The sequence below is a fragment of the Somniosus microcephalus genome, chromosome 5 (genome assembly GCF_052327205.1).
Source record: "Somniosus microcephalus isolate GS21.2 chromosome 5, FLI_Smic_1.0, whole genome shotgun sequence".
Lineage (NCBI taxonomy): Eukaryota > Metazoa > Chordata > Chondrichthyes > Squaliformes > Somniosidae > Somniosus > Somniosus microcephalus.
The window spans coordinates 53140833-53167919 of NC_140991.1; the positions used below are offsets into that span (position 1 = coordinate 53140833).

Genomic DNA, 27087 nt, shown 5'->3' on the forward strand with positions numbered 1-27087 from the left:
GCACCCTGCAGCCATCTACCAGGAAAAGGTCCTCCATCCTGCTTCTAATGCCCCAAGAGCCTTGGCTGCAGTTACCTTCTCAAAATTGTGTAAAAACATGCTTTGCAAGGTACAGCATTTAAAAAGTGCAACCTCCCCTTTTAAGAGGCACAGGCTGCCTTTAAATCACGGCAACCCTGCCGGATTTCCCAGCCCCCAATGGGCTGCCAATATCAAGCGTGATTATTGCTGGCAGCTCGCCATGAGTATTGTAATGAGGCACGAAATTGAAAATACTTTGTGCCTTACAACCACGTGATCAGGCAGGCGTAGAGGATATTAAATAGACAGTATAGTTATTCACTTAAAAATAACATAATGGGGCCTAATTTCAACATTGCTGTGCCTATTTTACAGGCATAGGTCGGCCGCAACGATGACCAATTTAGCCGGTCCCCGATTTGCGGGACATTCAAGCTGCCGCTAAATTTGTATGGTCCATTTTTTTAGGCAGCCCTGGTGCCCACCTGAAATGAGCACAGGCCTCATTTCAATATTGAAATGAAGGACCTGCGCCCATTTTTAGGAAATTCGTTGAGACTAGTCGGAGCTTGCAGTGCGCAAACGCCTGACTAGGTTTTACAGGCTCCGCAGTGGAAGAAACCAGCAGGTAAGTTTTCTTAACTTACCTTAAGATGGAGCCAAGAGGAGCAGGAGTGTTGTTCCTGCCACCACTTTAATACCGCTGGCCGCGCTTGCTCCCCCCCCCCCCGCCCCCATTTGCCTTCGCTACCCCACGCCAGCCCCGGAAATACACGTGGGTTAGCTCGGTGTCCGAGTCGGCCAGAATTTGAAGGGTCTGGACTGGCGAGCTCCATCGATGGGCCCGATTGGTGCGGGCAGCTCGCCGGATTTATACCAATGAGGCCCGAGGATGAATTTAAGGTGGTCGTCTCTCTTCGGGTGCGTGAGTTCAGCACAGTGTCCGCAATTGGGCGCTATCGAATTTAGGCCCCAGTAGGCTTGCATTTAGGCCCCAGTAGGCTGGCATATCCTCAAACAATATCCTGATGTAGTGGTTCAGAGGTTGGCATTGTAGAGATGTAGTAAGGGATATAAATTCATTGTTGATAATTGGCATTCGAAAGCCTTATTGTGATAAGTCAGGCATGATGTAGAGAGGAATATTTTGGGGCTAAATTCCAGTCGTATTTTATAATGAATCCCGAACCCTCCCCCCACCCTAAATTTAAAAATCAGAGAAAATTGGATGGAAGAGATGGGGAGGTGGGGGAGGGGAGACACTGGAAAACTTCCATCATGGTAATCATCAGCTAGTAGATAACACTTTGCCCTTCAGGGGCACAGCTGACACTCCATCAGTCTCACGCCACAGTAAGCACGGGTTCTGGCAGCTGAGGCAAGGGGGAGCAGTGGGGTCAGAACTCAAAGTCTGATTGACTAAGAAGGGCCGAGAAGTGTCATCCATCGCGGGACTCAAACTCACAAGAGCCGACAGGTTCATCAAGCACCTCTGAGCCCTGGTGCTCTGCAGTTCCTTACTCAAAAAAAAATCCTGCCCATCAGCAAACCGCCAGATTTGAGCATCAGTGATGACAGCATAAATTACAGGATTGCTATAATGGCACTGATGCTTCAGGAGAAGAAAGAGCTTTAATATAAACATTAATATCAAGAGCTCACTCCTAAATTCACGAAAATATTGTTATTGTTAAAACAACATGGGCTTATATTTCTCCGTGCATGGTACTGAGATAACCTCCCAGCACGCACACAGACCATGGATAGACACACGCACACAGACAGATTCACAGGGGTAATTTTAGCTCCGAAAAATGGGTGGGTTGGGGTCGGGTGAGATGTAAAAATGTTAGAAATCTCAAACCTGACTCCAACTCACCTCCAATCCTGGGTATAACAAAGGCGGGACAAGGGGCGGGCAACAAACGTGATCCCAGGAGGCAGGAGCCTCACAATTAACCTGTTTATATAAGAACAAAAATAATAGGAGCAGGAGTAGGCCATTTGGCCCCTCGAGCCTGCTCCGCTATTCAATAAGATCATGGCTGATCTTCTACCTCAACTCCACTTTCCTGCACTATCCCCATATCCCTTTGATTCTCTTAATATCCAAAAATCCATCAATCTCTGTCTTGAATATACTCAACGACTGAGCCTTCACAGCCCTCTGGGGTAGAGAATTCAGACTCCCCAGCCAGGGGAAACATCCCCCCAGCATCTACCCTGTAAGAATTTTGTATGTTTCAATGAGATCACCTCTCATTCTTGTAAACTTTAGAGAATATAGGCCTAGTCTACTCAGTCTCTCCTCATAGGACAATCCCCCCATCCCAGGAATCAGTCTGGTGAACCTTCATTGAACTCCCTCTATGGCAAGTATATCCTTCCTTAGGTAAGGAGACCAAAACTGTACACAAAACACCAGGGCCCTATATAATTGCAGTAAGACATGTTGGGGGAAAAATTTGGTTGCTTTGCACCTCCCGTTGAGGGCGCTAACAGGGCGCAAAGCAACTAGTGCCCGGGCGCGTTGCCGCCAACGCGTCCAGCAAATTTCAGCGGGAGGTTAGTGGCGGTGGTAACCGTTAGTGCCCTGCGGCGCTGCGCCACCGGCGATGACATCATCGCCGTGCGCAGCGCCCGCTCGCGCCCTGGCCGTGATCTTCGGTAGCAACCCCTGACTTACCACCGGATGCTATGTCCGACAGGGTCAGGGGGGCCTACCTGCAGCCGGAGCAGCGCTATTTAAAGGCAAGGTGCCGGGCAGACATTTTTGTTGCTGGCCGCCTGCCAGCACCTGCCTCCGCTGCCGTCCCCAGCCTCCTAACCCGCCCTCCCCCCCACCCCGCAGAGTGCCGGCTGCGCTCCGTGAGCCCAGCACATCTCTTGAGTGCCGGGCTCTTTTGCCGGCACTCCGATCCCCGGTGGCCCAACTGGGCCCTGGGTTGCGCTGCGCAAGGCCCCTCCCCTTTAAGAAGGGGAGGAAGGCCTGCAATACCACGGCGCGATGTGCCGTGGCGCATGGCGCTGCGGCATGTAGCACCGCGATATTCCCTTGCAGTGCCCCAAAAGGGAGGCGGGGCGCTTCCAGTAGCGCCCCGCTTCCCTCTTGGGGCGCTACCACTCAATTTCGGCCGCAGGGGCACTAAAAGTAGCGCCCCAGCAAAGTAAGTGCCCCAAAGGGGGCACGACTCAATTTTTCCCCCCCTTTACTCTTATACTCAAATCCTCTTGTAATAAAGGCCAACATACCATTTGCTCTCTTAATTGCTTGCTGTACCTGCAAGTTACCTTTCAGTGATTTGTGTACAAGGACACCCAGGTCCCTCTGAACACCAACATTTCTCAATCTCTCACCATTTAAAAAATACTCTGCTTTTCTATTTTTCCTACCAAAGTGGATAACTTCACATTTCTCCACATCATATTCCATTTGCCATGTTCTTGCCCACTCACTTAGCCTGTCTATATCCCCTTGAAGCCTCTTTGCATCCTCCTCACAACTTACATTCCCACCTAGCTTTGTATCATCAGCAAACTTGGATATATTACTTTTGGTCCCCTCATCCAAATCATTGATGTAGATTGTGAATAGCTGAGGCCCAAGCACTGATCCTTGCGGTACCCCACTAGTCACAGCCTGCCGACCCAAAAATTACCCATTTATTCCTACTCTGTTTTCTGTCCGTTAACCAATCCTCAATCCATGCTAGTATATTACCCCCAATACCATGAGCCCTAATTTTGTTCATTAACCTCTTGTGTGGCACCTTATCGAATGCCTTCAGAAAATCCAAATACACCACATCCACTGGTTCCCCCTTATCTATTCTGCTAGTTACAACCTCAACAAACTCTTAACAGATTTGTCAAACACGATTTCCCTTTCATAACTCCATGTTTGGCTCTGCCCAATCCTATTATTATTTTCTAAGTGCCCTGTTACCACGTCCTTAATAACAGATTCGAGCATTTCCCCTACTACTGATGTCAGGCTAACTAGTCTGTAGTTCCCCGTTTTCTCTCTCCCTCTTTTCTTAAATAGTGCGGTTACATTTGCTACCTTCCAATCTGCAGGAACCGTTCTAGAATCTATGGACTTTTGGAAAGTGACAACCAATGCATCCACTATCTCTATAGCCACCTCCTTCAAAACCCTAGGATGTAGGCCATCAGGGCCGGGGGTTTTAGCGGCTTTCAGTCCCATTAATTTCTCCAGTACTATTTTTTTACTAATACTAATTTCTTTCAGTTCCTTATTCTCGCTAGAGCCTTGGTTCTCCACTATTTCCGGGAAGTTTTTTGCGTCTTCTTCCGTGACGACAGATACAAAGAGCTGGATTTTCCACCCGGAGGTGGGATGGTGGCAAATTCACTGTTCTGCGGGTTCCGGTCCCGCTCCCGGTTGCAGCCGCCCCCCATTAAGGATTTTGCCGAGATCGGCCTCATTAAGGCCAACGTGTGCGCTAGCCGGCCCAATCGGTGGGTGCGGGCCGGCTGCCCGCGCTTGATGACGCGCTAGGAGCCTGGATATTTAAGAGGGCCACGTCCCCTTTGATTTTCACTTGCTTTCTTCTGGTTCCGAATGCTGGTTGCTGCAGGAATGGCAGCTCAACGGTCCAAGACTGCTCCCTGTTTCGATGATGACTCCCTTCATGTTCTTGTGGAGGGAGTAAGATGATGAAAGGAGGTCCTCTTCTCTTCCAATGGACGAAGGAAGCTTCCTCAGCACACAAAGGCAGCCTGGCAGCAAATTGCTAAGGAGGTAAGTGCACAGTCTGTGTGTACATGCATCTGGGTGCAGTGCAGAAAAAGGTTCAATGATCTGATGCGCTCAGCAAAAGTGAGTATAACATCACACTTGCCTTCAATCTGCTTCCCATCTCTTCTCATCCCCATCACTCTGCATTGGCAACCTACTCCTGCATATCCCAACTTACCCTAACATCCCTTGCACCCTCACCCATCCCTCTCTCTCTATGTACAGAATCACTTCACCATCCTACTATTCACCCCTCACACTCGATCTCACTGTTATGCAATGACAACAACTAACAACGCACAGGGAGGCACCTTGGTATTGGCACCTCACTTCATCTTTGTCTTCCTCTAAACATCTATGTTATCCATTCTTTACGCTCACTCCATCAATCTTGCTGAAATTCCACTTGTGTCCCTCATTGCAGGAAAAGAGAGCCCACAATAAGAAAAAGAAGGGGAGGACAGGAGGAGGCCCACCATCCCTGGCGCATCTAACGAATGCTGAGGAGGCAGCTCTGGAGATTGTCTGAGGTGCAGGGGAGCTGGAAGTGGGGGACGGAGAGACAGGCACAGTACAGCAAGCTGGTGACAGAATTGATTTGCAACCCTATCATTTTGCTTTCATGAGTGGCTGATATGGCATCTGATGCTCATTGAAATTGAGTTCTGATCATCTGCACAATGGAATGTGTCTGCTACCTAAACATCACATGTCTAACTGATATCTTTACTCCCCCACAGGACCATAGAGAGCCCTCCTCCCCACTGTCCATGAGGAAGAGCCAGAGGACTCTTCAGAGTAATCTGCAGCCTCTGAGGGAGCAGCTTAATCAGAAATGAGTGCACCCAGTTCCAGCGCAGAGAGACACACCTCGGAGGGTCCTTTGCGAGATAGAGTAGCATTGTCACCTGGTGTACCACAGCTCACAAGTGAGCAGGAGCAGATGGTGAAGACAGGGACAGCAGTGGGGAGATCTCGTCGGAGGCCACAGTGCACTCCTAGCTCTGCTCAGCTGCATGTAGACACTGAACCTCTGGGGCCATCCAGAAAGAGAGCGGTGCTGGAACTTCAGGAACAAGTTCAAGAGGCTCTGACTGGGTTTGCAACCACTGTAATTGCGAGTGTGCAGGGATGGAGGAGTCCATCTCAAACATGAGCAATGCCATGGTGCACGCATTAGCGAATGTAAGTGCCGCCATGGAAAGAATGGCAACCTCCATGGAGGACATAAATCGCCAGACTCAAGAGAACATGGTAACACTTCTAAATAGATGGTCATCTATGGAGGATAGATGGGCATCTATTGAGGAGAGAAACCAGAGGTTCATGGACGTCCTTGTTATGAGGAATGTCAGCACAGAAATGGGTCCTCGTGGCCCCACTGATGTGCAGCAAGGTGCTCTCCACCTACTTGTTGGCAGTGAAGTTTGGGTAACCCATGAGAGGGATGGTGGTGGTCAACAACAAGGAAGTGGAGGCTCCGCTCCAAGTGCACACACTCCCATGCCACTGCGGAGCCCTCAGTCAAAACCACAGATGCCTCACCCAACTGAGATGGCTGTCTCTGCCCCTGCACAGCCGTAGGAGGAGCAGACTTTTGAGGAGCTCACCAAGGCTTCCAAACATAGAGGACGAACGCCAAAGGCGTCTAAGCAGGCACAGCAGGGAAGTGAACAAGGTGCCTCAAAATCTGAAGCCACAGGGGAAGCACCACATAGAAGCACACGTAAGAGAAAGCTAAAACACAAATAGTCACAAGGGTAATCACTTGGGTGATTTCATATACCATTTAACATTTGTGATCTTTATTTCTAGTGTATTAAAGTAATGTGATAGCAATGATTCAATGCATTGCACTATGTGTATTCAGGATTGGAAGTGGCACAGTGAGGAGTGAGGCCGCCTTTCATCTGCAGTGATGGTGGGGAGAGTGATAGGAATGCACAGTTCATTGTCAAGATGCTGTATTGTGTGGAATGGAGGTCCTGCCAACCCTCATGGGCATATGCCAGCCACATGTATGTGCAGCATAAAGTTACACAAATCTGGCATGGGTTAGTCCATCCCTTGCCTCACGGCCAGCAATGAGGTCACGTGCTGGTAGTTCCTCACCTGCAGCCTCATTTGGCTCCTCTGAGGAGGAGGAGGAGGAGGAGTCTGCGCTGTGCCACTTGTTCCTCAGGCAGCAGTAAGCAGACCATGATGATTCTGGAGCCCCTGGCTGGTGCGTACTGTAGGGCTCCACCAGATCTGTCCAGGCATCTGAAGCGCATTTTGAGCAACCCTATGGTTTGCTCAATGGTGCTTCTCGTGGAAATGTGGCTCTCATTGTAATGCTCCTCAGCTTCATTTGATGGCCTCCTCATCGGTGTCATTAGCAACGTCTTCAGGGGATAGCCCTTGTCTCCAAGTAGCCATCCGGAAAGTTGGATAGGCAGATTAAAGAGCTGAGGCACAGTGGACTGCCGCAGGATGTACGAGTCATGGCAGCTGCCAGGGAGCTTTGCGCATACATGCATAATGTTCTTCCTGTGGTTACACACCAGCTGCACGTTAAGAGAGTGGAAGCCCTTGCGGTTCACAAATACAGCTGAGTTGTGATGGGGTGCCGTGATGGCCACATGTGTGCAGTCGATGACGCCCTGCACCCTTGGGAAGCCTGCCATATTGGCAAACCCAACCGCCTGCGCGTTTACACTTGCTTCATCCGTTGAGAAGTGGATGTAATTGGTCGACTTGCCAAACAGGGCATCGGTACCATGTGTTATGCATCTGTGTGCGGCCAACAGGGAGATGCTGCTGATGTCTGCAGATGATCCCTGGAAGGACCCTGATGCAAAGAAGTTGAGGGCGGTGATGACTTTGACAGCCACTGGTAAGAAGTGTCCACCCACTGCTCTGGGCTGCAGGTCTTGGTGCAGCATTGTGCAGATGTCTGCGACTACCTCTCGCGAAAGTCTCAGCCTCGTTTGGCACTGCTGCTCAGTCATGTTGAGGAAGCTCATCCTCTGCCTGTAAACCCTGTGTTGGGGGTATCTCCTGCGGTGCAGTGCAGCCCTGCGCTGACGGCCTCTGCACTGTGCAGCATCAAATGGCTCAGGAGAAAGTTGGCGCTCTTGTTGTCAGTGCTGCTGGTGTGCCTGGTTCTGCTGCTGTCGCGGCTGCTTGCACTCCGAATCTGAGGACCAGGATGAGAGAGTATAAATAGTTCCCATTCTGCTGGTGAAAATGTCACTTGAGGATGAAATGTTATAAGCGCTCAGTCAAAGTGGAGAGAGGTTATTCCAAGGAGATCACAGTGCATATAGATCTCACAACACACACTTACAGCCTCAATACACCTGAAAAATGACTTCCAAATCCTGCAATCAGAAAGCTCTGGCTTTTGCAATTGAACTGAAGTGGCAGGTTAGCTTTAATGCTGCACTTGCAGCTGTGAACTATTCAGCTTGTTGGATTACCCGACACAATCAGCTGGCATGTTTCTACAAGGCCGTGGAACACGCTGAAAATGTGGCAAAATTGAAAAGCCCTCTCAAAGTAGCATTAAACAAGTAGTTAACAAACTGTTAACGACCTTAACTGCCTCTCCAGCCGCTTGGTGTCGGGTCTGATCAGGAGTAGCAGACCCGACACTTTGGAAAGTCGCATGGAGGCGGGTTCACAACACACCATCAATCATTTTGGATTTAACTCCTGACCCGCCTCCAAACCAGCCCTCTGAGCGCGGCAAAATTGCGGCCACAGTATTTGTTTAATTTCCCTGCCATTTCCTTATTCCCCATTATAATTTCTCCTGTCTCAGCCTGTTAGGGACCCACATTTACTTTAGCTAATTTTTACATACATATAGAGGCTTTTACGATCTGTTTTTATGTCTCTCGCTATTTTACTCTCATGTTCTATTATCCCTTTCTTTATCAACTTCTTGGTCCTCCTTTGCTGAATTCTAAAATCCTCCCAATCCTCATGCTTACTATTATTTTTGGCAACATTATAAGCCTCTTCCTTTGATCTAATACTATCTTTAACTTCTCTTGTTAGCCACGGTTGGATCACTTTTCTTGCGGGGTTTTTGTGCCTTAAAGGAATGTATATTTGTTGTAAATTATGTATTAATTCTTTAAATGCTAGCCATTGCTTGTCTACCGTCATACATTTTAATGTAGTTTCCCAATCTACCGTAGCCAACTCGCCCCTCATACCTACGTAGTTTGCTTTGTTTAGATTAAAGACCCTAGTTTCGGATTTCACTAAATCACTTTCAAACTCAATATAAAATTCTATCATATTATGGTCACTCTTCCCTAAAGGCCCCTTTACTACAAGGTTATTAATTAACCATTTCTCATTGCACAATACTAGATCTAAAATAGCCTGTTCCCGAGTTGATTCCTCAACATATTGATCTAGAGAACTATCTTGCATACATTCCATGAATTTGTCCTCAACATTATTACTACAAATTTGGTTTGCCCAGTCTATATGTAGATTAAAGTCCCCCATGATTACTGTATTACCCTTGTTACATATACCTCTAATTTCCTGATTATACTCTGCCCTACTTTACAACTACTGTTTGGGGGCCTATAAACAACTCCCACCTAAGTTTTCTGCCCCTTGCTGTTTCTTAGCTCCACCCAAAGTGATTCTACTTCTTGATTTTCGGAGCTAAGATCCTTTCTCTCTGCTGTCTTTATCCCATCCTTTACTTTCCTCCTCCTTTTCCATTTTGCCTATCTCTTCTAAAAGTTAAGTATCCTGGAATATTTAGTTCCCAACCTTGGCCACATTCCAACCACGTCTCCGTAATGGCTATTAGATCAAACCTATTCATTTCTATCTGTATTATTCATTCATCTTTTGTTGTGAATGCTTCGCGCATTCAGCTATAGTGCCTTTAGCTTTAACTTAATTCTATTTTTCCCTGATGTCACCTTAGTCACTGATGCCTTATTTCCTTTGTTACTCTCTCTGTCCCTTCCTGACCCACTCTGCTTATTTTTACCCAAAACTCTACTCTGCTCTAGAGCCTGGACATTTCTCTTGCTGCTTTTAAATTTACTCTTTCCTGAATTCTCCCAGCCCCCATTCATTAGTTTAAAGCCCTGTCTACTGCCCTAGTTATTCAGTTCATCAATACACTGGTACCAGCCCGGTTTAAGTGGAGCCCATCCCAACGGAACAGCTCCCTCTTTCCCCAGTACTGGTGCCAGTGCCCCATGAACTGAAACCCCTTCCTCCCACACCACTCTTTGAGCCACGCATTTGAACCTCTAATCTGTTTGTCCCTATGCCAAATTGTGTGTAGCTCAGGTAACAATCCAGAGGTTATTACCTTTGAGGTTCTGCTTTTTAATTTGGATCCTAGCTCCTCAAACTCCCTCAGTAGAACCTCATTCCTATTTCTACCTATGTCGTTGGTTCCTACGTGGACCACGACAACTGGATCCTCCGCCTCCCACTCCAAGTTCTCCTCCAGCCGCGAGGAGATGTCTTTAACCCTGGCACTGGGCAGGCAACACAACCTTCGGAACTCTCGGTCGCGGCTACAGAGAAAGTATCTATCCCCCTGACTATACTGTCCCCTAACACAACTACATTCCCTTTCACTCCCCCCCCCCACTTGAATGTCCTCCTGCCATGGTCAGCTTGCTCATCCAACCTGCAGGCTTTTCCCTCATCCACACAGACAGCACTAACCTCATACCTGTTGGACAAGGGCAAAGGCTGAGGCTCCTCCAGCATTGCACCTGCGGTCCCCTTACCTGCCTGAGTTGCAGTCACACCCTCCTGTCCCTGACCACTAACCAGACCTGTACCACTACCTAACCTAAGGGGTGTGACTGCCTCCTGGATCAATGTGTCCAGGTAACTCTCCTCATCCCTGATGCCCCGCAATGTCTGCACCTCAGACTCCAGCTCAAAAACTCTGAGCTGAAGTTCCTCAAGATGCAGGCATTTACTGTAAACGTGGTTGTCCGGGATCACAATGCTCTCCACAAACTCCCACATGTTGCAGTTGCAGCACACCACCTGCACTGCCATCCCTATATGACCTTGTTTTATTTAATTAAATTTGTAATTAGGTAACTTAGTTTACAGTATAGTTTCATGACTACTTACTTGATCTAGATTAAGTTTTGGGTACTGGAATTAAATATCTACCTGTAACACAAAGCACCACAAGTAGTGTAGGCAAAAAGCAGCAACTCCTTCCCCCTCTTCTCTGAATACCCACTCTTTCCAAAAACCCATATAAAACACTTGGGTTAAGTACACTCCGTTTTAATCCCGCTCTGAGCAGACCGCTCTGTGCTCTCAAAACCATGTTGACTCGGCCTAATCATATTATGATGTTCTAAATGCCCTGTTACCACTTCCTTATTAATGGATTCCAGCATTTTCCCGACAACTGATATCAGGCTAACTGGCCTGTAGTTCCCTGTTTTACAGGTTTAACCTTGGCCGGCCGGGTATCCTGGGCCTCGAGAAACCCGGCAGCTCAAAAGGGGTGAGGACAGCTTCGGGGAGAAGGTAAGTGCCTTTACTGCACTGCTTGTGGGCCAGGAGGAGCAGGAGTGCTCCCCCCCGCCACACCCACCACCCCCGGCCCCCCAAATACCACCCCCACCCAAAGACTCCCCATCCAGGATCAGACGCCCTCCCCCCTCCGGGATCAGACCTCTCCCTTCCAGGATCAGAGATCGGTAAGTCCCCCCCGCCCCAACCTGGGATCAGGGATCGGACCACCCCCACCCGAGATTGGGAATAGATGCCCCCGTGATCAGAACCCCCCCAGGGATCGGGGAACAGATCCCCTGGGATTGGAACCCCTTCGGGATCGGACTTCCCCCCTCCGGGATCAGAGATCAGTAAGTCCCCCCGCCCCACCCTGGGATCAGGGATCGGACTGCCCCCATCCCCGAGATTGAACTAGATGCCCCCCATGATCAGAACCCCCCCGAGATTGGCGAACAGACCCCCCTGGGATTGGAAACCCCCCCCCCCGGGATCGGACACCCCCCCTCCCCTGCCACCATGCTTCCACTACCTGCTCCTGCGGCCTGCTCCGGAGTGTTCGCCGCCCAAGAGGGAGCCAAGCTTATCAATCAGGCTGACCTCTGGGCTGGGACCTTCTAGTAAAAACAAAGATGCACGTTGTGGAGTTAAGACTCCACAGCATGTGGGGAAAACTGACCGAAACTCCTTCCCGCCACATACGAAACCCACCCCTCTCAATATCGCACTGCACACTGTGAACCCAATTTTAACTCCAGATGGATTTTGGGCAGGTGGGTAGCGAGGTGAGTTAAAACAGCCTGCTCCTGGTCCTACAAAGAAATTTAAAAAAAATCCTTACCCATTTGGGTCCTTTCTGGCCCCAGCTCTTTCTCCCGCTGTCTTCACCCCACGGGAAAGTCACAGAGGCTTCCTTGCTCAGGCCAGCAGTTAAAATTGCAGTTGGGTCCTGATGACATCATAATTACTCAACATGCCTACGTAAAGAAGGACCCCACCAGCTTTTTGGCAGGTTTACTTCCCACCTTCTCAGTAGAGCAGGTTAATATTCGTAACGGTGGCACCTGGTGGCTTTCAGGCAAGTAAGTATCCTGGGCAATTTTAACTGCCCATCTGCCAGGCGGGTAGAGTTAAAATCATCTTCATGTGCACAGACACAGACAAAGGCCACGATTTCGCCAACTGAGGCGGGTCTGGGGCAGCCGGGGTCGGTCGGGGTGCGACCCCACTGCTGGCTCCAGCCCGCTCCGGAAATAAATTTTATGCTGATTGGGCTTGTTAAGCCCGCCTAGCGCATTTGCCGGCCAACTGAAGGAAGCGGGTCTGATGTCATTCGATGACGCGTCATCAGCCGATTTCCTTCATGGGACCATGCACAAATTGATTTTGACAGTTCTGCTGTCACGGTTCTACAGCATTGAGGTGCTGCAAACACTGACATCCTCGGTTCCGAGGGACTGCCTATGAAGAGAAGAGCTGCAAACACTGACAAGCACTGCACAGCGGTGCCGCCTGCACCCAAGCTCTCCCATGTCTCATTCCATATGCTTACGGAGGGAGTTACAGCATGTAGGGAGGTCCTCTTTCCTTCCAATGGGTGGAAGAGACCTCCCCAGGAGATCAACGCAGCCTGGTTGCATAATGCACAGGAGGACACATGCAGGGATGTCATTAGGGGGACCAGGCTGCAGTGGCGCAAACCTTTCAATGATCTCAGTAGATCACGAAACGTTGCTGCAAAGCCTCACTCAACCTCATCCTGCTGTGCCATTCATCACATCCCCATCACTCTGCCTTCCCTCACCCTACTCCTGCACATTCTTACTCACACCAACTTACCTTGCACCTCCACCCATCCCTCTCTATCTACATTATCACTTCCCCATCTCACTAGCCACCCCTCAAACTCGCCCTCATTCTAGTGCAATCATACCAAGTAAAAACACACAAGGGTAGGCACTTGGTGTCGGGTCTGTTCAGCGATGACAGACTCGATATCTGGAAGACTAGCATGGAGGCGGGTTAACAGTGGGTTCCCTACCTGCTGTCAAAAAGAAAATTTCCCAGCCGACCCACCACCAAACATGCCCCCTGACCCCCCCAAAAAAATTCCCCCAAAAGATACTCGCTCACACGCACACACACACGCACCTGTGCAACAACTTGGTTTGCTGTGACTGTAATGGTGCTGCCTCCATATCCTTCCTAGTTGGATAACAAATGACTTTTAACCTTTATGTTTTTGGGTCACCTGAAAGCACCCAGAATATCTCCCCGCAGCTAAACAATGTACACATGAATCCAGTGCCAGCAATTTACATGACAACTGTTTTTGATATATCTTGTTACATAACAAGATGCTATCAAATGCCAGCATGGCATGAAAATTAAATCATGAATGGAACGGCTCTTCCCTCTGTGACCAGTAGTACATTATTGTCATACTCTGAAATGTTGAACAGGGTGAGTATCATGCATGCAGCCTGTGGAATGGGTGAGAAGCAGCATGAGTTGATTTCTTCCTGTACAGTCGCCAGCAGTTAATCTGACAACATATTTCGACATGTGTGGAAAAAATAAAAGCACTGTTTGGGATCGAGCAGCCTGTGAATTCAGTACTTCATGGCTGCCATGGAGGTTTCTTTCCTCACCAATTTTCTGTGCTCTTTTCCTCAAGCCACCAGTTCTGGGCACTTGGTGCTCAGTAAAACCCAAGTGGCCATTATTATGCGTGAGCCTTAACAGTGAGTGACAGCAGGCTATTCAAACTTGGTGGGGGGGGAACCTGAGCTGAGCTCAAACTTGTCCCCATCCAACATCCACGTGCGCAGACATCCAGCAGGGCTCAGTCGACAGCGATTAAGAGCAGGAGTCCTCATCAACTTCCTCCTCTCTAACCCACAGAAAATTGTAGCACCCCTACAGCCACTCTGTCTGAAATCAACTGAGCGTAGTCCGGGAATTAGAACTGGGTCTTTTCTGGTCTGTCTGGTTCAGCTACTCACTGGATAAATCTGCTGAGCCATTAGGGCAGTGAAGAAAGTTTTAAGATGGCAACCACTTGCGTCTGGAGAAAGTCAAAAGGCTGAGAATGTCACAAGACAATAATGGGAATTCCAAAGTGCCTTCAGAATTGTAATAATTCTTGTTAGATCATTAGTCACGCTATCACAGTACTCTGAATAGCTATAGAAAGGCTTCAACTTATGCCAAAGCAATCATTAGGTGGAAATTTAAAAAGCATGCTTGACGGCTCAGTGGGTAGATGCAGTGCTGAGTACGGTATGAGCCATACAGACCAGGAAGGTTCAAAGTTCAATTCCCTGTTTGTGCTGAGTCTGCTGATCTCTGCTGAAATGGTGGTAGGGCATTACAATTGGCCTCAGTGACCCTGGACTAGGGAAAGGGGGTGGGGGAAAATCAGCCAGGGGGTTTCGACTCCAACTCGCTATCCAGCGACTGCTACAGAAAAGTGTAGATGCGTGAGGGAGGACAGCATTAAATTTGGCTTTCAAACCTCCTGTGGCCAAGTTGTTTGCCAATACGCTCCATCTAGACTCTCACAGTTAATATAACAGCTACCACCTCTTGGCTCCAACCTTATTCATTGATATTCTTGGCCTTACTATCTCCTCTGACTTCAAATGGAACACTAACATTTCCACTATTGTTAACATTTCCTCCAAAGAATAAATTTTCCTCTTTCGAGCCAAAATATTCTTTTTCCTCTCAGAAACTTCTAAGTTTCTATAAAACTCAAGGTCATCAAGAATTTAATATTGATCTCACAGGCAGGAGGCTCTTCTAGCATCTCTCTGGTGCTTCTGGGCAAGATACAAGAAAAAGTTTCTCATCTGTCAGATGATTCCTCTTTCACCACCAACATAAGCTCCCTCTCCATCACACCCTGGCCTCTCTCTATTTTACCAATGCTACTTTCCTCTCTTGTTCTTTCAAAGTTGCAAATATGCTGTCCTACACATTCTTGCTGTATTGAAATCAAGCCTTATCGCACAGCCTCCTCTCTAAGAACTTCAGAACTATGAAACCGGTTTCCTCTCTCGGTTGTTCCTTCGCCCTATTATCTTCGGGCTTTAAAAACCCAAGCTTGGCGCCACCTAATCACTATTTTTTGATTTACCTCGTTGTTCCATCATTGCTGTTTCTTTTCTAACCTTTGTGGTGTCCCATATTTTGGGCCTTGGCCCTTCACCTTGGTTCCTCAATTTAAAAACAGTAAAAATAAATATGATGCTGGTAATTTTAACCCCCCAAAATGGGTGGGTTGGGTCAGGTGGGAAGTAAAAATGTTAAAAATTTCAAACAGGTACCCTACCCACCTCGAACCCGCCCACTTCCGGTTTCCACAGAGGCGGATGAGGGGCGGGCGACCAATCCGCTCTAAATAGGCGGGTCAGTCATTGAAACCATATAAGGAGCCTGTGTGCCTTCATTTGAACAATGCTTGTATTTTTTTACTGCTGTCATTCGGGTTTCCCAGCAGATAAAAGGAGACAGGAAGGGCTGGATGCTTAAGGTAAGGGCCTTTACAGCACTGCTTGTAGGCCAGGAGGAGCAGGAGTTTGTCCTCCAGGCACAACATGCTTACCCTTTAAACCACCTCCCCCAACCACCCCCCCCCCCCACAGTGATCACCAACACCCCCCCCGCCCCCCACAATTCCTTGCGACCACCAACCCTCCGAGCTTCACACGATGGGGTCGATTTTAACTGAGCCGTGAGGCAGGCTTTGAGCCGAGCGGGGGGAGGGGGGGGGGGTTAAAATCACTAAAACTAGCGGGCGGGAACCCCAAACCTGGTTCCTGACCCCAAGCCATTTTAACCCAGGCATGTCTGATGGTCCCGCATCAGTCTTTAAGGCCCTTAATCAGCAATAATTGGCCTTTATAATGCCATTTTAACAGGCCCTTGCATTTTTAACCCTTTTCCCACGTAAAACACGCCTGGTGGGGATCAAGCCTGTGAAACCTGGTGTGAGCACTATTGGCTTGCTGACTATCAGCTGCAGGTCAACCATTAAAGAGGAGATTTGATCAGTCATCATTTGCAGGTGGCAGGACTTTGTTGTTTCAGGCCTGGGGCAACTTTTACCCAGGCTTAACCACACCTGTGGAAGGTTGGAGCCTCACACACATCTCCAGTGTGAACTCCTGGGAAACCCCTCTCGCCACCCTCACTCAGCGCTTCCTCAGCGGAGGCATATGCCAGAAGCATGGGAGCCATTTTTCTCCTTCCCTTCTTGGCATTCGAGGAGCTCGAGCACCAGGTGCGGCAGCAGCAGAACCAGGAATAACAGCAGCACCAGCAACAGCAGCAGCAGCAGGAGCAACAGGCTGTTGCTCACCCACCTGAGGCAGCACAGGCCAGAAGGGGCCAGCGCATGGAAGCCCGTCGGCGCAGGAGATACCCCCCAGCCAGGGTCTACAGACACAGGGTCAGCTACCTCAACATGACTGAGCAGCAGTGCCAAAGGCGGCTCCGCCTTTCGCGACAGGTAGTGACTGACATCTACACAATGATACAGCAAGACCTGCTGCCCAGATGACCAGGTGGACACTCCTTACCAGTGGCCATCAAAGTCACCACCGCACTCAACTTTTTTGCCTCAGGCTCATTCCAGGGATCATCAGCAGACATCAGCGGCATCTCCCAGTCGGCTGCACACACTTGCATCACACAGGTAACCGATGCCCTCATTGCCCTCGCGCACAATCACATCCATTTCACCAGGGATCGCGCAAATGTGACGGCGCGAGCGGTTGGATTAGCTCATCTGGCAGACTTTCCAAGGGTGCAGGGCGTCATTGACTGCACACATGTGGCCCTTAGGGCACCCCATCGCAATCCAGGTATTTTTGTCAACCGCAAGGGCTTCCACTCCCTTAACGTTCAGCTGGTGTGTGACCACAAGAAGTAGATTTTGCATGTTTGTGCCAAGTACCCTGGCAGTTGCCATGACTCCTTCATACTGCGCCAGTCTAGTGTGCCTCCGCTATTCAGGCCACCAGACCAACTTCACGGATGGCTACTTGGAGACAAGGGCTATCCCCTGAGGACTTGGCTAATGACGCCATTGAGGAGGCCAGCCAATGAAGCTGGGGAGCGCTACAACTCCAGCCACATTTCCACCAGATCCATAATCGAGCAAACCATCGGCTTGCTGAAGATGCGCTTCAGATGCCTGGATAGATCAGGTGGAGCCCTACAGTACTCAGCAGCCAGGGTCTCCAGAATCGTGGTGGTTTGCTGTGCACTTCACAACATGGCACAGCGTCGTGGCTTGCAGATTCCTGAGGACCAAGTGGCTCCTCACATACCCTCATCAGATGATGATGATGATGATAATGATGAGGAGGGCGAAAACGAGCATCCTGCAGAGGCCCATCAACCAGCGGCAGCATTACGCGAGAACTTTGCTGCCCGGGATGCAAGGAACGCACTCATCCTGGCCAGATTTGCTTAGCCTAGTAAATCAAACTCTTTTGCCTCGCAGCTTCTTAGCTGAGCATTGACAATGGCCAAACCCTGCGGATTCCTAGCTATTTGACCAGCATCCTGACAATTGCAAGTAATCCTAAGCCCTCAATGTGAAAGCCCCATTCGCAAAATGACACATGCCAGAACTGCAACAGTTGCCATCAGAATTTTTATGCACAAGAACCAACTGATGGCATTTTTACAATATACACAAAATTTCACCCAAGTGACTAACCTTGTGACTACTTGTGCTTTATTTTCCTCTTACATGTGCTCCTACATAGTGGTTCCCCTGTGGCTTCAGCAGATGTGCAGGCCCCTTGCTCACTTTCCTGCTGCTCCTGTCTTGGCACCTTTGGCAGGCGTCCTCTGGGGTGGCAAGCCTGTGAGGGCTCGTCAGCAGTCTGCTGCTCCTGCGGCTGTGCAGGGGTTGAGACATCTATCTCACTTGGGTGTGGACTCCGGCGGGGCTCTGACCGAGGGCTCTGCAGTGGCATGGAAGTGTGAGCGCTTGGAGAGGAACCCCCACTTCCTTGAGACCTGCCACCAACCTCCCTCTCATGGGTCAGCTCCCCCTCCATGCCTGCAAGTGGCTTGAGAGCACCTTGCTGCACATCAGGGGGGCCATGGGGACCCGTATCTGCAATGGCAGTCCTACTCAGAAGGACTTCCATGAAGGTCTGGTTTCTCTGTTCAATAGATGTCCATTGCTCCTCAAGAGATGTCATTCTATTCTGAACACTCACCATGTTTTTCATACCCTGGTGACTAACCTCCTCCATGGCCGTAGCCCTCCTCTCCTCTACCATAGCCAGCCTTACCACGGAGGCAGCAATCATTTCCACGTAGGTAGCCATCCTTTCTGTGTTGATGCGTTCATGCGCCACTGACTCCACAAAGGCTCTGCTCATGTTCACTATGGACTCCTCCATTCGCTCCACACTCGGAGCGACCCTGGAGACAAAACCTGCCAGAGACTCCTGCGTCTGTGCATGGAGTTCCAACACCTCTGATCTTATGGATGGACCTAGAGGCAGAGGGTCGACATGCAGCTGAGCCGAGCTGGCAGTGTCCTGCGCCCTCCGACGAGGACTCTCCACTGCTGTCCCTGTCTCCACAATCTGCTGATGCTCACTTGTGAGCTGTGATACACCAGGTGACAACACTACTCTGATGCGCTATCAATTACTCATAAAAGACTGAGAGTTAAGAGAGTAACTAAAGGCTTTTATTAGCAAAGAACAGAGCATGCCTCTCGTGGTTGACTGGGTTCCAAGAAGGCAGGGGGCTGCAGGTCAATCACCTTTATACCTGGGCCTGTGGGTGGAGCCAGCCGAGACATGTTGAGGCATGCATAGGTACAACAGTGTGTAACAACAACAACAATAACAGTGGTTTACCACATACTCTATGTCCCGAAGGTCCCCCCAAGGCGTGAGTGTCTGCGCTGGTGCTGGGTGCGCTTATTTCTGCTGACGCTGTGCCCTCAGAGGTTGCAGATTCCTCTGAGGAGTCTGGAATCTCAGGCTCTTCCTCCTGCAGTGGGGACGGGGGCTCTCGATGGTCCTGTGGGGGAGTTAAGGAAAAAGTTAGAGATGTGATGTCAAGGTTACATGCACATTGCATTTTGCCGATGATCATAAGTCCATATGATGTAGCTTCAGAATCATTATCAGCGACTCATGCAATGTCAATGAGAGAGATGGGAAACTATTCTGTCACCAGCTTGCGGGGATGCACCTGTCTGTCCTTCCGCAACTTCCGCATCTGTATCAGCCCCGACAATCTCCAGGATGGCTTCCTCCTAGGGGGTGAGCTGGGCTAATGAGGGTGGCCCTCCTCCTGTCCTGGCTCTCTCTCTCCTGTTGTGAGCTCTCTTCTCCTGCAATGAGGGAGACAAGTGGAGGTTGAGTGAGAATGAAGGAGTGAGTGTAGAGATTGCATAGCATAGATACTTAGAAGGAGATAAAGATAGAGTGAGGTTGCAAGACCAAGGGCCCTCCCTGTGTGTTGTCAGTTGTATTCAAAGCATCAGAGTGAGAGGGAGTGTGAGGGCTGCATGGTCGAATAGTTAGGTGAATGTGAGCATAGAGAGAGAGGGAATGGCTAAGGGTGCATGGATGTGAGTGTCAAGTGGGATGTGGAGGAAGAGATTGCTAAAGCTGAGTGCTGGTGAGGAAAGGCAATGGGGATCAGATTGTGGGTGATGGAAACTTCATACTTACTTTTCCAGTGCGATGAAGGTCATGGAATCTTTTCCTGCACTGCATCCAGGTGCGCCGTGTGAGCCCCAAGAGTTGACTTCCCCAGTCACCTGTAGCCACACAGCCTTGGTCTGACTGGGAGGCCTCTTCCTCCCTGAAGAAGGGAACAGGACCTCCCTGTGGGCCCTAGCCCCATCCAACAATGCCTGCAGTGACGCCTCATCAAATTTAGGCGCAGCTCTTGCCCTCCCGCTGACCATTGTTCCTGCAGGCTCCTGTGCCATCATAAGGGGAAAGCTTGGAAGCCTGCAGAGGAAGCAAGGCTTGCTGTGGACCTTAAATGCAGCAGCAATGATGATGTCATCGGAGGGGACTTGCAGTCATGAAAAACCCATTTGCAAAGGCTTCCCACACGTTGGAAATCAATTGGCCAATTGAGTTAAAATTGCATCAATCTCACACATCCATTTAGATTCGTGTGGGAATCACGAAATTCGGGGAACCCGACAATTGCCCGCACCTGAGTTAAAATCGACCCCGATCTCTTTCCGCGATTTGTCAGCTTCCCTGATACCCCCCGCGATCGCCCCTGACCCCCCATGATCACCCCTGACCCCTCCAACCACACTCTACCCAGCCCCTGCAATCACCTTGAACCCCAACCCCCCAATCACACTCTACCCACTCCCGACCCCTGCGCAATCTCCTCTGCAATCAATCCCAACCACACTCTACCTGACCCCCCTCGCAATCTCCCTCGAAACCCCCAACCACGCTCTACCCACCAACCATCACCTTCCTCCCAGCCCCCCATGATTTCTCCCCCTTCACCACCACTAAAATTATCTGCTCCTGGGCTGCAGCCTTCCTCTCCCGACAGGCAGCCCAGCCTGTCAATCAGGCTGGCTCCCGGGCGGGGAACCTGGAAAAAAAAGTCATGCATCCGCACTTCCAGGTCTCCCGACCATAACTCCTCCCACCTGCTCTGAAACTCCGCCCCAGTAAATATCGGGGTTGATAATTCAATGGCTTGCGCTGAGGAATTAAGAGGGAAAAATATGTTGTGAAGAAACAGCAACTGAATTTCAATTGCACAGATTTTTGCCTCGGCTTTATTCTACAAGCTGAAACTTTTCAAACTCTTATTCATTGGAAATCCAGAAGGTTCCTTTCATGGACATTAATGTTATACAAGCTTGGTCATAGGCACGATGAAAAGATTTTTTACAGGGAACATTTGCTCAGGCACACATTGCTTCCTAATGCGTTGTTTGCAGCAAGACCGATTAAAAAGGGGAAATTCTGCTCACTGTTGAGGTGTTTCTGTTAAGAAAGGTCTACTATTTTAATATGTTCAATATGCCGTCGTGATAGTTAAAGACTGTTAATGACAAAGATTGTTGTTAGGCTGTGTTTATGTTTGAGGAATAATGGACAGTTTTCTGTAAACAGTAGCATGTTCATCTATGGCTGACTTTCTCTGTTATAAATCTTCAGGGTCAGACCGCAATAATTCTCTCAAGAGTGGTGAAATGTTAACTGTGTTGAGGCAAAGAATGCTCGCTAGAGATTGCAAGGCACCAAAGACTGGTATCATTGTCAGACCTTGCAATGCACCCTCATTTCAGATTTGAATGTGTCGTTCACATTTTTCGTGTTCTATCTTACCCACTTGCTTCCCGAATTTGACACCCGTTCCACTATCGCTGCAAAGTTACACTTCAGGTTAAAGAAACTTAAGCTGCAGAAGGCGACTGTTTTACCATATCTGCTCATCAGTTCGTTTCTTAAGAAAGAATTACCTCACTGTCAGTCATGGTGCAGAGTGAAAGTGAATCATCATTGTTATACAGGAAGGAAGTGACTGAAGTGCGGTTCAGCCCAGGCTGACCCCATGTAGTAGCAGAGGCATGGGAGCATACCATCTGCCCATCTTCTCAGAAGGGAGTGGTGTGTGGTCCAGAGCAATCTAAAAGAGGCAGGAAAATAACTCAATTCCAATGGAAAAGGGGTAAATAATCATTTTTTTCACTGGTTTAAAAAAATTGCACTTAAGGAAATACTTCTGGATATGGAAATCCTGTTTGTTCTTTTTGTTTTTACTCAAGTGTTAAATATTGGGAATAATTTGTCAACAGGGATGACTAGTAGATGCAATGGCATTAGACATGTTCACAAATGCTACAGGATGCTATAATGAGAGGTACTAAAGGAATAGGCTTGAATAGGTGAGTGGCGTTTTCTCTCCCTGATTTACTTGGGCTGATCTACCTCTTCAGTGTGCCTGGGAAATGCTTAATTTCCAAGGACAAAGGAGACTCATGGCATCGGGTCTCCAGTCCACGCCCTTTCCATTGGACCGGGATTTCGAGGACTTCATCCGAAGGAGCACAGATTGTGCATACAAGGCCAGTGAAGGATATGAGTTGGGAGGGGTCTATTGGGACCTCCCATCTCATTTTCCTCCAGGTCCATTGGAAGGGTTCCCAAACACAGAGGCACCTGGAGACTTTGGCAGTGAGCCTTGCGGAGGATCTGAAGCGGGCAGGCAGCAAGGTGAGGGAATCTTATCAAGTTAAGTACAAGCCTTTTTACAGCTTCCCCAGAGATCTTTGGACCTGCAAGCCTTCTGGCTGCTTTCTTTGGAGAGTAACCAGAAGGCCCCCAAAGCTAACAGCCAAACAGCCATTCAAGTTACTGCAAGCCTTGTATGTACGCACTAGGCCCTGTGCCAGCTATATGCTGGGGTAATGACAATGACCTGAAGCCAGAAATAAAAGCAAGTACAGGTCATTGCAGGCAGAGTGTTCCACCTGCCTGGCACTGAGGTTCAGAGGGAAGGAGGAAAATTCACACTTATGTTAAGTGCACTAAAGCCTTTTGTTATTTCGCAACGTGAGCAGCGTACTTCAGCTCCAGCACTTATGAAAACCTTGATGCTCTATTTTGTCTATATTGGATAATGTTCAGTGCTCTGTTCCAGGGACTGGAGCCAGGCCACCTTGATTGTAAAGTGATTTGCAACTTCTGAAAAGAAAGAAAGACTTGCATTTATATAGCGCCTTTCACGACCACCGGTGGTCCCAAAGCACTTTACAGCCAATGAAGCACTTTTTTTTGTAGTGTAGTCACTGTTGTAATGTAGAAAATGCGGCAGCCAATTTGCACACAGCAAGCTCCCACAAACAGCAATGTGATAATGACCAGATAATCTGTTTTTTGTTATGTTGATTGAGGGATAAATATTGGCCAGGACACCGGGGATAACCCCTGCTCTTCTTCAAAATAGTGCCATGGGATCTTTAACATCCACCTGAGAGAGCAGACGGGGACTCGGTTTAACGTCACATCTGAAAGACGTTATTATCTGAGCACAAAAATCTAGGCTGACATTTCAGTGCAGTGCTGAGGAAGTGCTGCACTGTCAGAGGTGCCGTCATTCGGATGAGACATTAAATCGAGGCCCCGTCTGCCCCCTCAGGTGGACGTAAAATAACCCATGCCACTATTCAAGGAAGAGCAGAAGAGCTCTCCCCGGTGTCCTGACCAATATTTATCCCTCAACCAGCATCACTAAAACAGATTATCTGGTCATTATTTCATTGGTGTTTTTGGGATCTTACTGTGATCAAATTAGATGCCGCGTTTCCGACATTACCACTGTGACTACACTTCAAAAAAAAAAGTACTTCATTGGCTGTAAAAAACTTTGGGAGGTCGTGAAAGGCACTATATAAATGCAAGTCCTTTCCTTTTTCATGCATAAATGTGACTCGAGCAATGGCTTCCTGGTTTTTTTTTAAATTTGTTTGTGGGATGTGGTCGTCGCTGGCAAGGCCAACATTTATTGCCCATCCCTAATTGCCCTTGAGAAGGTGGTGGTGAGCCACCTTCTTGAACCGCTGCAGCCCGTGTGGTGAAGGTACTCCCACAGTGCTGTTAGGGAGGGAGTTCCAGGATTTTGACCCAGCGACGATGAAGGAATGGCGATATAATTCCAAGTCAGGATGGTGTGTGACTTGGAGGGGAACTTGGAGGTGGTGGTGTTCCCATGCGCCTGCTGCCCTTGTCCTAGGTGGAAGAGGTCGCGGGTTTGGGAGGTGCTGCCGAAGAAGCCTTGGCGAGTTTACGTGCAATTCAAAGCTGTTATGTTCTTAAAGGAGCACTTTCATCCCAAAAAAGAGATTTTTTAAATTTATAAACACAAATGGCCCTGAAAATTGTTGGGCCATTCCAGTGGAAGGATGGTAAACTCTGCCAGGACCTGGATACACTAGCTGCAGCTTCTAGTGGTCTGGACCCCCAAGGATCACGATTATAAAATTATTAAGTGAACTCTTAAGGCAGGGTGGTGGCAGGGGGCAATGACCAATGCATTCCGGAGGGAGTCTCTGAGCCAGATATCTGGTGCCAGAATTTCCAGGGTCTTCCGCGGAATACGGGAATGCTGCAGATATGCCCCCAAACTACCTGTAGGTTCCTGCCCCCACTCTCGCCCCGCCCCGCAAACTTCAGCGGGGTCAACCGTGGAATTCCACGTCGGGCAAATCTTAATTCAAATACTGGGATCGCGCTCCACGGATTTTCTAGGGGACTACTGTGGTGGCATAAGTAGTTTTAAGATTTATCAACGTGCCCTTATAATGCATTGTTATCCTGATTCAACTTTTCTATCTCTTGTCACCCAGCAAAATAAAAGTCTGCCCAACATCTTTTCATAACGACTGCTTCTTTCAAGAATGATAGCTAGGACTCACACAGCACAAATAGTGAAAGGATAATTCAAAATATACATATTTTGCTGTAATTCAGAATCTCAATGCCATATCTGTTCAACTCATGGACATGATTCTGTGCTTTCAAAATCTACAATTGAAATTCAAATTTCTCTGCAGTTTTGGCGACGCTAGTAAACTTAGTTTTGATGGGAACAAGTCCATTTCGATGGCACTTCACATCGGCTCCAATGGAAATTTACAATGGATTCAAACTGTTGTTTCCTTGAAGTGTTTCTATGTTATTTCAGTATCCTCTTTCCATCAAAGTTGATGCAGTTATTTACATGTTTACATTAATGCTCAGAAGTCCTATTGAGGGCTGGCAGATTTTGACTTTGGAAAAGTCGCTTGAGACCGACAGAGATCATTATGCTGTTATGTTACAAAACCCCTCCTCTCCTAAAGACTGGGGTAAGTTACATAGGCAGCAGCAGTGCCCCAGTACTTCATCATTGTGGCAATTCTTCATGTCTGTCAGCGTGTGTCAGCAGCGTATTTATCTGTTGGGTATATCACAGTTGAGTCTGATCCTTCCTCACCCAATGTGCACACACACTCAACCAGGATCACTAGATGGAATATGGAGTGGGAATCAAGCCTGATTTTTCCTTTCCCTAATCTAGGGAGTCTGAGACCCCCCCACTGTCAGCTGATTATGAGCTAACTCAACATTGATCAAGGATTGAACCTGGGACCTTCCTGATCTTTATAGCTCAACACCACATCACGCAGTACATTTACTCACTGAGCCATTGTCCTTTTATCATAAACCCTCCCAACTTGTTTGCAGTGCATTTGTATTTTGCCCTCTTCCTCTCTCTATGTCTCGCCTAGCCATACGCTAGGCTTTGGCATATAGGGTACTTGGATCGAGGTGTTTGGATGACACTGTTGACCTGTGTGTTATTAGGTTATATGCAGTGTTGAAAGGCTGCTGTTAATGACATGCCAAAGAGAGGAATTAGACAGTACTCCTGTTACAAAATGACGTATCTTGTCAAGGTATCCTCAATTGGGTTGGATTGTTCTGCACCAAGTTTAAACATACAGGTGTTTAATTTCCTTTGCTAGTGAACTCATTAAAATTCCTTTGCGCGCTATTTTAACCCCGTTGTTAGCCACTGTTGAATTATTATATTAAAATAGCACATAGAGGAGTTTTACCTGAGGAAATTAAATTCAAGCCCATCAAATCCTGTGCTTCCAAACACTGAATGAAAGACACTGAACTCTTTAGCCCCAACTTTAACCCCACCCCACCTGGCATGAATGGTGCAGACAGAGAGGTTAAAATGGCGGCAGGGCAGAAAGCGCAGCGCTCCTGCCCTTCCCCCACCCCAACCGCCATTTTAGCTGCTGGGATTCTGGCAGCATGGAGGCCGCCCACAACAGGCAGGTAGGGGCCTAATTAAAATATGAAAGTCGCGGCCTGATGACATCATCGGCGCGGTGCCCAACCTTAACTTAAAATCCCGGGAGGCCAGCACAGCGCCAAACCTGCCAGCAAAACCTGGCGGGAGGCAGCAGATTAGCCAGAGGAAGCCCAGCTGTTTATTTATTTCAATTGTGTGAAGATTCTTTGTGGGGCAGGAGGAACAGCAGTGCTCCTCCAGGCCCACAAGGAATCCTTGGGCCTTCCCAGCCCTGGCATTCCCTCTCCCTCCCACCACCGGTAGCTTTTTGTAGATCCCTCCTCCCAGCACTAACCTCAATCCAGGGAGTGATCTCCTGAGTCCCTGGCAGCATCAGCCCAATTTCTTGCTTCCCGCCCACGGGCTCTGATTTCATTCCCGCCAGCTTCGAGTGGCAGGCAATGTAGAAACATTCAAATTAGGCCCGGGAGGTAAACTAGCCCAGGCTCTCGCGCCAAGGACTCCCACCTGCACCGCGCCCCAAGTTAAAGTCCAGGAATATTTTTGTCCCTTGTCCACAATCGGGCACTGGTAACAATGGATAGGAAAGGATTTATTTTTATTTGTTGAGAATGAGACATGGTTCTCCTCATAACTGTGGACAATTAAAAGAAATTTGATTTCAATTACAGAGCTTTTCATTTTAACAGCCAGAGCACAGTTGAAGCCTCTTGGAATCTGCATAGATCTGCTAGAAAATTCTAACAGCTGTTCACATTTTTTCATGCCTTCTGCCAGGGCCTGAAATGTATGTTTCTGAATACTGAATGTGGCAGATTATACACAGTCAAAAGACAATGGAAGCCGAACTCAGATGATAATAATAACTTTCTCTGTGTCTTACTCGCCAGCAAAACATGACACTCAAAGTGATAAATTATTGTGTAAAA

At 48.6% G+C, this 27087-nt stretch overlaps 1 long non-coding RNA gene across 1 annotated transcript in view; it reads right to left on the reverse strand.

The window, feature by feature from the left end:
* Positions 1 to 26659, reverse strand: part of LOC147117035 (uncharacterized) — a 40423-nt gene extending 13764 nt beyond the window's left edge. Inside the window, exon 1 of the long non-coding RNA XR_015078270.1 lies at positions 26493 to 26659. This is a non-coding gene — a long non-coding RNA (uncharacterized LOC147117035). The remainder of the gene's footprint in view (positions 1 to 26492) is intronic.
* Between the last annotated feature and the right edge of the window lie 428 nt (positions 26660 to 27087).